The sequence below is a fragment of the Pleurodeles waltl genome, chromosome 10 (assembly GCF_031143425.1).
Source record: "Pleurodeles waltl isolate 20211129_DDA chromosome 10, aPleWal1.hap1.20221129, whole genome shotgun sequence".
In the NCBI taxonomy this organism is placed as follows: Eukaryota; Metazoa; Chordata; class Amphibia; order Caudata; family Salamandridae; genus Pleurodeles; species Pleurodeles waltl.
Genome location: NC_090449.1, coordinates 117,603,992 through 117,616,254, shown reverse-complemented (window position 1 = coordinate 117,616,254; position 12,263 = coordinate 117,603,992). Strand labels below are relative to the sequence as shown.

Below are 12,263 nucleotides of genomic sequence, written 5' to 3'. Positions count from 1 at the left end.
TTCATGTGAATATACCACACATACATCTCCATGTGTCGAGCTTGAGCTGCAGCAATATACTTTGTTCGGTTTGCTGTGTGAGGTAGTGGATGTTTTCCTCACTGCGAGGCATCCTTCAATGAAATCATTTATGGCTGTTGTTGGGACAGATTTATGATGTGGTGTGCTGAACGCAATAGAGACTTCTTATAGGCAGAGATGCTAGATGTCCTTTTATTTGTTTCATCTTTAGCACAGCAAGACCATGCAGTTGGCACTGTAAAAGGCTATATGTTGGCCCTTTCGGCTTTCTATACTTGCCAGACCAACTGTCCTTCTTTAAATCACCTGTTGTCATGAGATTGAAATGTTTCCACCCAAGCAGTTTGTGAAGCCCGAGGGGGAAATTACCTTAACTTTCCCTTGACATTACTTATGTGTAGGCCCTTTGTGCTCATGCATAAGTGCACACTGTGTCTCCTTAACTTTAAGACTGTCTTACACTACTTCTGGTTGTTGGGTGAGTGAAGTACAGGCATTCTCAGTGCACCTGCCATATACTGCTTTTTTGCCCAGACAAATTGAAGCCGGGTACTTTGTCGGCCGCCTTAATTTTCTGTGTGTTTTTCCTTCTATGGTAGTGAATCCATAACACTACCAGTGTTCTCTGCTCTAACTTATCCTCAAAAGATTGGACCCCAGAAGGGCTATAAGCTTTCACGTAGATAGTACCAAAGATCATCAAGAGGACGATCAGATTCTAGTGGGTTTCTCTGGAGCAAATAAAAGAAGGCTGTGCAGAGAAGGACCTTGTTGAGTTTGGTAGTCCTGTGCATTGAGTTTTGCTATACACTGGCAAAGAAGCAACCCACAGAAGGTTGCAAAGTCCATTATACCACAGCTACTATGACTGTGTTATCAAGAGGGGTGGCTGTCATTGGTATCTGCCAGGCTGCAACATGGGTATTTGTGCATATGTTCACAAATCACTACCGCCTTGACAGCCAGACCTGGCAGGAAGGACATTTTGCTCACTCTGTTCTGTAGTACATTTTTGTTTGAATCCACCCCACAGACACTATTTTTAGAAGAATTTCTTTGATGTCTATTTTAAGATGCGGAATCTGTGATTGGAAATATCCATCAGAACAATAATTTACTTTTCTTTGGTAACATTCTTTGCGGTGGGTACTCCCTGACCTCCAACCTCCCTGGTTTTTGGCTTGGCCCATCTAAAATGTCCCAAGTTCGTACTTGGCACACTGTAAGTAACATTTGTTGCTCCTTGTCTGAGGACGCAGAAAAGGAAAAGACCATAAACGGGTATGGGTTCAGGCATGGCCCTTGTATGTTTCTCCACCCTGTTACTACTGCATGGCATGCAGACAACCGAAAGAGGTATGATGCCACCTAGAAACGCACGGAGTCACTGTTACAAAAGATCTTCAGACCCAGTCCGGCACCCGGTAATTATTTTAAGGTGAGGATTCTGAGGTTAGATTGAGTATCCAGCAGAACGTGTTACGAAAGTACGTAACTAGTTCACCAGTGCCTAAAGCATGCTTTGCAGGACCCATGACAGTACACACAAAATAACTTCATACAGTTTCACCTGAGGGGAGGGGGAATCAACCTGATTCTCCTTATTTCAGGTGACAAATCTATCCCAATGTCTGGTGCCCCCACCTTGGCTGCCTCTTTGGGAGCAAAGAGGCAGGCGTAGTGAAGGGCATATGCATAGTTCAGGGTACTAGATCCTCCCGGCCTAGTACTGGGCTATCTGAATGAGCTATGTTAAGGCCTAACTGGCTGGCTTAAGCATCCATGGTGTTGGGGGCAGTGGTGGAAAGCCATACGGGAAACCGAAGTTCCACTGAAGGCAAAACACATCTCCTTGATACCCTGAGTATTTTGGGAGTTGGTAAAGAGGTCTACTGCAGGGCTGCCACACTGACACCTGTGCCACCTCTGGAAATACTCCACTAGTGTTTGGTAAAAATATGCTTTCAGAGCTATCCTACCCAGAAATTGAGAAATCCTGCTAAATGCTTGATCTTGATGTGCTATCTAGAGCCACAACCTCAAGGCCCCCAGACAGAGGGTCCCTGACCACATTCTGCCTGCTTGTTGCAGTACCAAATGGCAGTTGTGTTGTCTGGTATCATCTGAACCAACTTGTCTTAATAGAATGCAGAAATGTCCTGAGACAACAGGGTGGCATGCAGTTCCAGCAGATTTGTCATGGTGGTGCTGTACTGGAGACCAGAGGCTTTTGATCACCACATTGTCCAGGTGATCCTTCCCATGGAACAACTAATTTGTGTCCTCCAACTTTTAGAGCTGTATGGACAAATGTCTGCTGCTCAGGAGATTAGCATGAACATCAATCACTCAGTTCTGAGAAGCTTCTTCTGGAATCTTGATCTTTGTCAAAAGCCTTAGTAATTGTTGGAACCACTGCAGGCACAGGTTCCATTTATGGTCTGCCAGTGTGGAGGGCCCGACAACGTGGTCAATCTGGAGGACCCGTAGATTCAAAGTTGTAGTGTCAATAGGGTAGGTATTGTTATATCTAGTCCCAGATCCGCACTCACAGGCAAACTAAAGAGACTTTGACATATTGCCTGGAAACAACAAATACGTGGATTGGTGCCGCTGTCCTTCATTATTTTCACCACCCCCTGCACCTAGCACTACAAAAAGCATGCGCTTGTTGTTGGATGGGCTGTGACAGCTGCAGCTGATGGAAGGCAATGGCCATAGGATAACCTCTGAACTTCTAATGAAATTGATGGGCTGGGGATCGCAATCCCAAGGAATGAGTCATAGGTCTTCTGTTATTGAAACTCTCCATAGCCGCATCAACTTTTTTTCATGTGCCCAGCTCTATCAAAGGGAATGTCCGTAAATGATTTTTGAATGTTTCTGGAAAATCGAGTGGATCACATCCCGGCGTTTCTTCTGATAATGACAATGGTGCCCATTTCACAGGTTCGCGGGATGCTGGTCTGTGTTGCCAGCAATGGGATCATTTACCTCCGCTCAATATGCACTCCCAGCTGACAATTTTAAAATGGTTTGATAATCACGTTTTCTCTTGAGACTGGACTATGGCATCTCAATACTGACAGGCATATACGAATCCCACCTGGTTCCTTTAAAAGTACAAGTCCATGCCGCCGCCGCTTCTCTAACACCTAGTCCCAGAAGATGTAACCCTTTAACACCAATCCTGCTTGCTCTCATATGTCCTCGCATAGGAATCCGAAGCATAGTCAAGCTGGTCAGTTTTGTACACACAGTGATGCACAGCCTATACCCAAAGCATGTAGCTGCCAAACTGATCGTTTCTGATGGTTCTCATGAACTCAGACGTGCATATTCTCTCCTTGTGGAGGGTCCAGCCTTCAAGAAATGAGGTATTCTAAAACTAACTTTCTTGTGGAGTGGGCCAGAAATTGGGACTCCACCACTTCTCTCTCCGCCCCAAAAGCCTTCGGACAAAAACTCTCATATAGTATTGTACACATGTATTTGAAAATAGAAATTGCTAACTGATGGACTTCAGATTGTCACACAATGGGTTATATCTCTTTGCTTTCTCAGGATCACGCACTCGTACTTAACACCAGCACCAGCCTCCATTCCAAATATTGTACTTATGGTGTTAACAAGATATACTATGAGTTTGGACATGTAACTTTGTAAACTCTACTTCATTGCTGGTGTGCATACTTCCTTCTACCTTCTTCATGCTTATACTTTGGAACTCATACGTAACTCTCTGCTAACCTAGTGAGTCCACTTTGCGCTATAAAAAAGAATAAATAAAAACACTTTTTTTTGTATATTTAGAGCCATTGCTTCGGCCAGATGTAGTTAAACATTACCTGTAAGAGCAACTATTACCAGCTTTTTATCCCCATTTTTGCTTTTGTGTTCCTAGGTCAGTGTGACTGGTTTAACTCTTTACAGAAAGTGGAATTGTTAACTCTTTGATCTATCCCTTGTTTGTACCTGTAAATGGGTACACTGGGGACTGACTGGGGCAGTGCTTACTGTTACGGTTACAGTGCTGCCTTCAGCACTGCTGTGAGCTCGCCTACTCTGGTGGCAGCGCTTTAGTGAAAGGTAGAAGTGTGTTTGATGCTCCGGTCAGCCTTTCACTGTGAAGGCAGGAACACATATTGATATTTAAAGGGGAGCAGTGATCCTCCTTCAGGCGGGTGTTGTAAGTGACTGATCCCCATGCAGGAGTGATGTATGAAGGGCCCCTTTCAAGGGTTCTCCTTGAGGCGGCGCACTGACCGTGCTGCCTCAGTATGACACAGTCAGTGCCTCTCGACAGCTCCTTTGCATCTGTGTGGAGTAAGACCGGGGCGCAGAGGCAAAGTGTTTTCTGATTTGCATGAGGCCATGCAACCGAGCAGCCACATTCTTGAGATCGCACTGGTACATTCTCTGGTGCTGATGGGGCGTGCAAATGCCTATAGAGGCTTCCGTAACACCAAAGTGCCCTGGGGTGCGTAGAAAGCGCGTGCACACTTGTTGCACCCCTGAGCTATTTGTGTATTACAGGGCCTGGGAGCAGGTCTTTGATGTCCAAGACATACCAACCTACTGGTCATAGAGGGTCCTAGATAAGATTTCGATTAACTCTTATCTCCGTCCCATCTTTGAAATTATTACTTAGTGAGTGAGTGAGCTTTTTGTGTCTGCAGAGAAACATGTGACTGTAAATCTCTGGGATCAGACTCTTCACCTCGCCTTGTAATTCATATATGTTAATAGCCCCCAGTGTAGGTTTTCTTGCCTCTGGAATTGCAGTGTTTTATTGCTTCCTAAGTTATTTTTTTAAATGATCAGTCTCAGTTCTTTATTAGTACAGCCTCAACATCCCATCTGATGAAATACGGTGGAGGAGATTGGTCAAGTCTAGAAGGTAAATCTAATGGCACGGTAATGACCTAAGTACTGCCTGTCTTCTCCTTCCATTGCTATTCTGCTGCTTTCTCTGAAGTATTCACTTTCTGGCTTTTTGGATCTTTTAAGCTACTAGTCTAATTGTGAACATGCATGCTTATTGGATGAGGTGCTCCCATACATGAGCTGTAGTGATTTAAAAAATATGGAACTGGTCCTTCCTTCCTGAGTTGGCACCACTTACTTAAAATGACTATACTGCTGCCTGTGGTCAAACATTGATTTCTGGGTGAAGGAGAGCTATGTTCCAAGCCGGGCTTCTCCAACAAACAGCCCATGAGCTACTGGTGGCTCTCCAACTATCTGTGAGTAGCTCTCCTGTGTGCCGCTCAGTCCATGAAATTAGAAGCTGTGGCTTGGTTAAATTCATACACGCCCATCAAAATTGTTTGTGTTGGAGTCAAAAATGTGTTTATTTTCAAAGTTCATAAGCCGATATGTGGAGAAAATATGAATGAATTGCCAAGATCAATTTAAAGTTGATATTTGAGTGATAATAACACATGTGGCATTGGGTAGACTTATTAATAATATCATTGCCTTGGTGCCAGGAGCATTAGAGCTATGGGCGTTCTGCATTACCCATGTATAGGCATTCAAAACCGACAAAGCCTTTTTTACATGTTGAGGACGCTGCCTGGTTGACTGAGGTGATCACTGCTGGTAATCTTGCACAAAGTGCCCACGAATGTAATCGTGTCTGAGGTAGTCACTGTTACAGCACTAATATTACTAGCTCGTGATGGTTTTCATTTAACATCAGTAAGTCTTACTACAATAAAGATTGTAGACCCCTGTTAATAGCTGTGCCTTGCGCGCTGAAGTTTTGACTAAAGGGGATACATATGCATCTCATTACATTCCGAAAGCTGGGCGCCCATTTACAGTCCTAAGTGGGAACAGTCTTCATTTTATTGCTTTCATCAGGGTGCCGAAGCTCGGTTAATAGTAGAGATTCCCACAATAACAATACAGCCGCCTTCTAGTCGGTTTAAAGTTATCTGACTGGCATTCCATCTATTTGTCTATTTATTTGTGCTACAATGGCTGCCTGTATGCGTAAGCAGCCAGTAATTTATTGTGAAATGTGGTGAATGCATGTGATGCAGCATTTTTGATGTTCTATTTATACTGTTCTGGCATAATTTAAGAGACTATTTCATGTTTCTGTCAAAGAAACGTTCCAGAGTATGGCATTCTCTCTCTAATGATAAATGATTTGTTTTATTACAAGAGATAATGCTGTGCTTTCTGATATGATTGTTATCAAGAAGATTTATCATCCCCGAAACCGTGCGAATACATAGACTTATGTTCTCTGCATACATAGGAGCTTAAACCGTCGGGGAGGTTCTTGTAATGTGTATTGCAAGTTACAGAAAGAATCTGTGTATACTCCATGAAAGCCTGCCTGGGGGGAAATGTCTTGACGTTCATGTCCCTTCCTAGCAGCTATTCAGCCTTTGATTTTTAGGTCAAGCGTGTAAGCTCTGGCCTGTTGTAAGACTTTTGGGCTTTTAACCACACCCATCACTATCACTCGTTCATGGGCTTGCCATTCAGAAATCCTTTCTCATCATTGGTAAACGCTTCACGTTTGTATCTTGTTGGGGTAGCTTTTTTATCGCCTTGGCCATCGCCCCGGTTACATGGATGACTGAATGTTTGCAGATATGTTTGACTGCGAGCAACCTTTTTTCCTTTTTGTGTCTCTCCTTCGCGCTCACGGTGGCCGTGGCGCTTTGAATTGGCTTGCTTATGTCAACTATTTCACTTTACATTTTCAATTTGTGGCAAGAAAAGTCCAGTTAGGAATTTAAAACGCTAATAGCTCAAACTAGAACAAACGCGAGAGCCATTGCATTGTAAATGCTTGTTTTTTCAGAATTGTGTTGTATTGTAGAGTTTGTATAGCACCTCACACCTCCGATTATGTCCCAAATTGTTTCTGGGGTGCAGCTAGCATAGTCATCCGTTCGTTGTACTGAGCTGGTAGAGGGTGGGTTTATTGAGAGGATGGACTACGCGGCTATCCCAATGCAGTTCTCTGGTTGGTGTGGATTTGCATTCTGTGAGGAAAGAGGTTCAAAGTACCAGGTGCTTCAGTCAGGATAAGCAATGTTTTAGACGTGCCAAAGCTTAGGATCCCTCAGAGTAATGTGATCCTATCTGTACTTGAATAATTGTCAAAGTAGACCATACAGAAATATTAATTGAGGCTAATTCTCTTAACTGGGAAAGATCAGCACTGTATCAACTGGGAAAAATGACCATTGTATCAACTGGGAAATTTGCGGTGAGATGATTCACAAAGGCTCCTATGATTTAGTATGTGAGGGCAACAGATGAGAGTTGATGGTACTTCAAAAATGTGTAAGAGTTGAAGGTGGGGACGGGTAGGATACAGTGTGTTTGGGGAGGGGGGCAGGAAAATGGATATGAAGGCTTTGGAGTGCAGATTGATGAATTTGTGTGGAGTACAAGTGACTGATGCCGAATGAGAACATGAAAGCAGAAGGTTTTTGTGGATGAGACCTGTATGATGGTACTTGTAAGGCTACATTGGTATGTGAAAGAAGCTCTGAGGAAGGATTGCAGGGGATGATGCAAGGTGTAATGGATATAGCTCAAATTGGTGAATGCTGAAGGGGAATGTTCGCAAGAGTAATGTATTAAGTAAGATGGATGGGGTCCTATTTATTGGGGAAACAGTGAATCCGAATGATGAGGGCTGTGTAGCCTGATAGGGTTGTTGGGTGTTGTGGAATATGGTGCGATGGTTAGCAGTCATGGAGGCTGTGCTGGAGACTGAGTTACATTGACACTGCTTATGCAGCAGATGGATCAAGGCATTGAAGAGAATAGCTCACCGTGATGAAATCTCAGGGAGACATGGAATAGGGGTGATGAAGGCTGGAGGAGACGACATGTAAGGAGGACAGATAACTTAAATGTAGACTAAGAGTGTGTGGCTCCTGTTGATAGAAGTTGTGGGAAAGAATGGATAGCGGGAATAGAGGAGGTGCAGGCGGATATGTAGCACTGATGGGGCCGGAGGGAAAGGATGGGTCAGTGTGATGGAGCCAATGTGAGAGGATGGGTAGCTGTGGTTTAGCCTATGATAGGATGAGTAACCGTGATGGAGGTTTGGAAGAGGATGGATAGCGATGATAGGACACAGTGATGGGATTGGTAGCTGTAATGTAGACTGTGGGAGAAGATGTGTACCACTGATAGAGCCTGTGGTGGAAGGATACATCACACTGATTGAGACGGGGGGAATATGGCTAGCCGTAAATGAGGCAGTCAAAGAGGATGGCTAACAGTGATGGAGTTTTGGAGAGGATGAGTAGTAGTAATGGAGCATTTTTGGAGAGCATAGATCAACTTAACCGCAGCTGTATAAGAGGATTGCATACTGTGTTGTAAGCTGTGGGAAATGAGAATGGGTTGATGGAGGCTGCCGGAGAGGATGGTTAAACCATAATGGAGATGGTGACTGACAGTGATAGAAGATATGGGAGAATGTGTAACTGAATGGGTAGCACCGATAGAGCCGGTAGGAAAGGACAGCTAGTAGTGATGAAGGCTGTAGAAGAGGTTGGATAATAGTGATGGAACCTGTTGGTGAAGATGCCCAGCAGTGATGGAGGCTGGGAAAGAGGATGAGTAAAAGTGATTGAGGCTTTGGGAGAGGATGGATAGCCTTAACTGAGAAAGTGGCAAGGAATGGCCTGTGATAGATGATGCTGTGTGAAAACAAGTATAGTGTTGATTGGAGGGGGGGGGGGGCTCTGTGAAATGATGGATAACTGTAATGGAGGCAATGGAAGAGTGGTCTGACCATGATAGAAGTTAGGGGAGAGAATGAATAGTGGTGATGAAGGATGCGAGAGTTGATGCCTATCATTGACAGAGCTAGTGAGAAAGGATGGATCAAAGCATTGAAGCCTGTAGAAGAGGAGGGTCAGAAGTGATTGAGACTGAGAGGATGGATACCCACGATGGAGGCAGTCCGAGGGCATGGATAACAGCGAACACGTCTGTGGGAGAGGATAGACGTCAGTGATCACTGTGGGAAGAATGAGATCGATTTGAATGGAAATTACGGGGAATGTGCCCACCTCTGCCCTCTTCAATATGAAACAGATTACGTTTGGGAGTCCATGAACAGTTTGAGGAAAGATTACAGTTTCCAAACATATGGGCTTTAAACTGCTACGAGAATCTCATAACCAGCCTTCTATTACGTTACTTGATGGCGCAAGAGAGGTCGGTTGCTAACATATTGTGGGCTTATCAAGATAATACAGCGGCTTGAAGCTTGCTAGTGCTTGCCATTAGTTGCTTTCCGGTCACGTCAAATTGACAGCTTCTTATTCGTGTACCAGTTTGTCAATCTTGTCTAATCACATTAGATTGACAGACTTCTATGCTTCTGCGGCCTGATTTTCAAGCACTACTTTTTCCTTTCGGTTAAGCAGTCCGAGAATGCATGTTTTTCCAGCTGTTTCCCTGGTGTACTTATCTTCCCCCTGCAGTCTGTCACTCTTCGTCATCCATGTGCTTCTCCTTGCCTGCCTCCATGTTCTTGTCTTTGTCTACTTCTGCCGTTGCTTTCGCGCCTGCGTCCTTTCCCCCTCCTCCCTCTGTTTCTCTTTCACTCATTTTTAACTGCCCAACCCCTGTACCACTTCCACTGCCGGCTTGCCCGCCTGCTTCGCTGGCCCCTGCTCCTTGTTGCTGTGTCTCCCATTATTTCTCCTCCCCACTACAAATCACTGACTAGACCAAGAGGTCCCTAAGGCGAGAGTCAGTGTCTTTGCCAATGCTTGTGTTTACGTGCAGGTTCAAGGGCAGAGAGAGAGATGCTTATTCCTGTAATTAAATCCTTAAAAACGGGGGTGGGGGGGTTGGGGGGAGTTGGTGGGCAAGAAGTGCCGGCTTTAGGATCTCTTTCCCGAACACTATATTTCTTTGTTAAAAATGTAGTAGTGCAGTTAATATGCTTTTATTTGCCAACTGTGGAAGCTTAAGATTCCCGCCCCCTTGCAGATCTAACGGTTCCTAGAAGACTGAAATACCATTTAAGTTGCGCCTGCGAAAGTGCCTTTTGATGGCTGTGCAATGATGCAGGTCTAGGACAAGCCGTTGGAGCACACGGAGATCCAAACTTGGGTGTTTACTGTGGGGATAGTTAGATGGCACAGGGTCTGTGTACACAGGAGGCTTGGAATCTGGCCATCAGAGAGGCACTGCAGAGCAAAGGATTCAGTATTAGTTTGGTGTATAAAGGGGCACGGTTATAGGCAACAAGGAACCCGAATGTGGTCTTGGGACCATTGGTAAATTTATGCATAAATAACAGTGGTCCCAAGATTACTAATGAATGCGGAGCCCTGCATGGGATAGCTGCCATCCATCTGTGTATTGTGCCATTTTTCTTGACGAAACAACTCCAACTGATGGTGCCTTGGCAATGGGCTCTTGGGGAAAGCATGCAGTGGCCCAGGGGACCACCTCCGATACCTGACGCCTGCACTCTCATTGATAATTTCCACTTTGCATGTAGTAACCACGTTTCTTGATTTGTTGGTAACATCTCGTTGGTTTGCAAGCGCAGGGATGTCCGCTTAGCTTTTCTGCATAACCTGCCAAGTCTCAAGGAGGGATACATGCCTCTCTGCTGCGATCCCCTCTTCACCCCTGCGACTTGTAAGGATTTGCAATGTGTCCCTTGACTTGTGAATTGCAGTCTACAGTATGTGCACTGCAAATTGTCACTTTGCATTTGCTAAGTCAGCTGCGTTAGATTTGTGATGAAAAGCAGTTTTGTGAGCCTGGCTCATCACTTCTTTGGGTCATCTGCATGTAATAGCCGTGCTCTGACAAATGGAGATGTCTTGCATGAATTTAGTGACAAGAATTGGCATGACTGGTAAACATGGGAGGGCATTCGCTTTTAATTATGCCAGGAAACCCATGTTTCAATCACCCTTTTTTTCCACAGCTCCCTCTACCCCAGTGCAGACCCCAAGCTGGACCAAAGATAGTCCTTCAGGATGCTCCGTATTGACTCCAGTTCTCTCTGACCCAAGAATTTCGTTAGTCAGATAATTTTGTTTTGTTTCTTTCAGAAAGCCCGCTCCTATGACTGGGGCTTTTCCATTTGCAGACAGCCCTTTGCGAAATGAAAGTTATTTAATTATCTCCCAAGGCTAAGCTTGAATACATTCTGTGTTAAACCCATCCACTCTCCATCTCTTGGACTGGAAAGGCCTAATATCCTTGTTAAAATCTGATTAAAAATAAAATTGAGTTTTTTGAAGTCTGATTATCGCGTGAAATGGAATTTTTTAAACCTAATTACAGTCGGATTTGCATACGGGGTTTCAGGCCCATTGAAAAGTAAGTTGAAACACGTTTATTAATGGGATTGTCCTACGCAGGTTTCTTGGCGCGTGACGCTGTGGTGGTCGTGTAGAGGGTGGGGAAAAAAAAAACAGGTCTTGAAACCTCGGCCCCAGCCCTGTTCACTGTCACCTCTTTCTCCCCCGTCTTTGTTCGCGCTCTTTAGCCATTCAGAAATTAGTTCCAGGGGAGACCTGACCCACTCGTCTTTTTTCCCTTTTCCACTACACAACTAATTTGGATAATTGATGGCTTTTTCAGGGAAGAAGCAGGCCATGGAGCTGCGTTTACGTATTCATAGCGTTCATGCTTATTTAGTGTCTGTGTGTAGAGGGGCGCGGGTGAGGTAAAGTAGAGCGGGCAGGGAAAAGCATTGGCTGGGGAAAACAAGAATCAAGGGAGTAATGCATTTTAGGTCGCAGCCTACCAGACAGTGTAGCTGTCTGGCTACCAGACAGTGTAGCTGTCTGGCTACCAGACAGTGTAGCTGTCTGGCTACTAGACAGTGTAGCTGTCTGGCTTGCTAAAGACATCTTGGGCTTTCAGAAAGTTGACCTAGGAATGTGTTCTGCTCGTTGATTACCATTGGCTTTGTGGTTGGTAACACTTTCTAGCTTTCAATTTGCTAGCTTTATTTGCTTTAGGCTCTTGAGGTTCATTTTGTCCTTCCCGTTTTTTTCTGCATTTTTCCACAAACTTGCTTTCTGTTAACAGGCCTTAAATCTTTTTCTTATCTCATCATATTTGCTGTACATTGAAAGACCAAAGTCAAACGTCATGGTCCTTCTTCCAAGGGCACTTGCTGTTTTTCTTTCTCTGACTTCGAATTGGAGGATTCATGTGACATTCGTGTTGGATACTGGGTGGGGTGGGGGGTAGTAGGAAAGAGT

General features: G+C 44.6%; 1 protein-coding gene across 3 annotated transcripts in view; it reads left to right on the top strand.

The window, feature by feature from the left end:
• The window catches only part of MAD1L1 (mitotic arrest deficient 1 like 1), a 1,860,878-nt gene that overhangs the window by 237,152 nt on the left and 1,611,463 nt on the right, over positions 1-12,263 (top strand). The gene's annotated exons all lie outside the window — the stretch shown is intronic.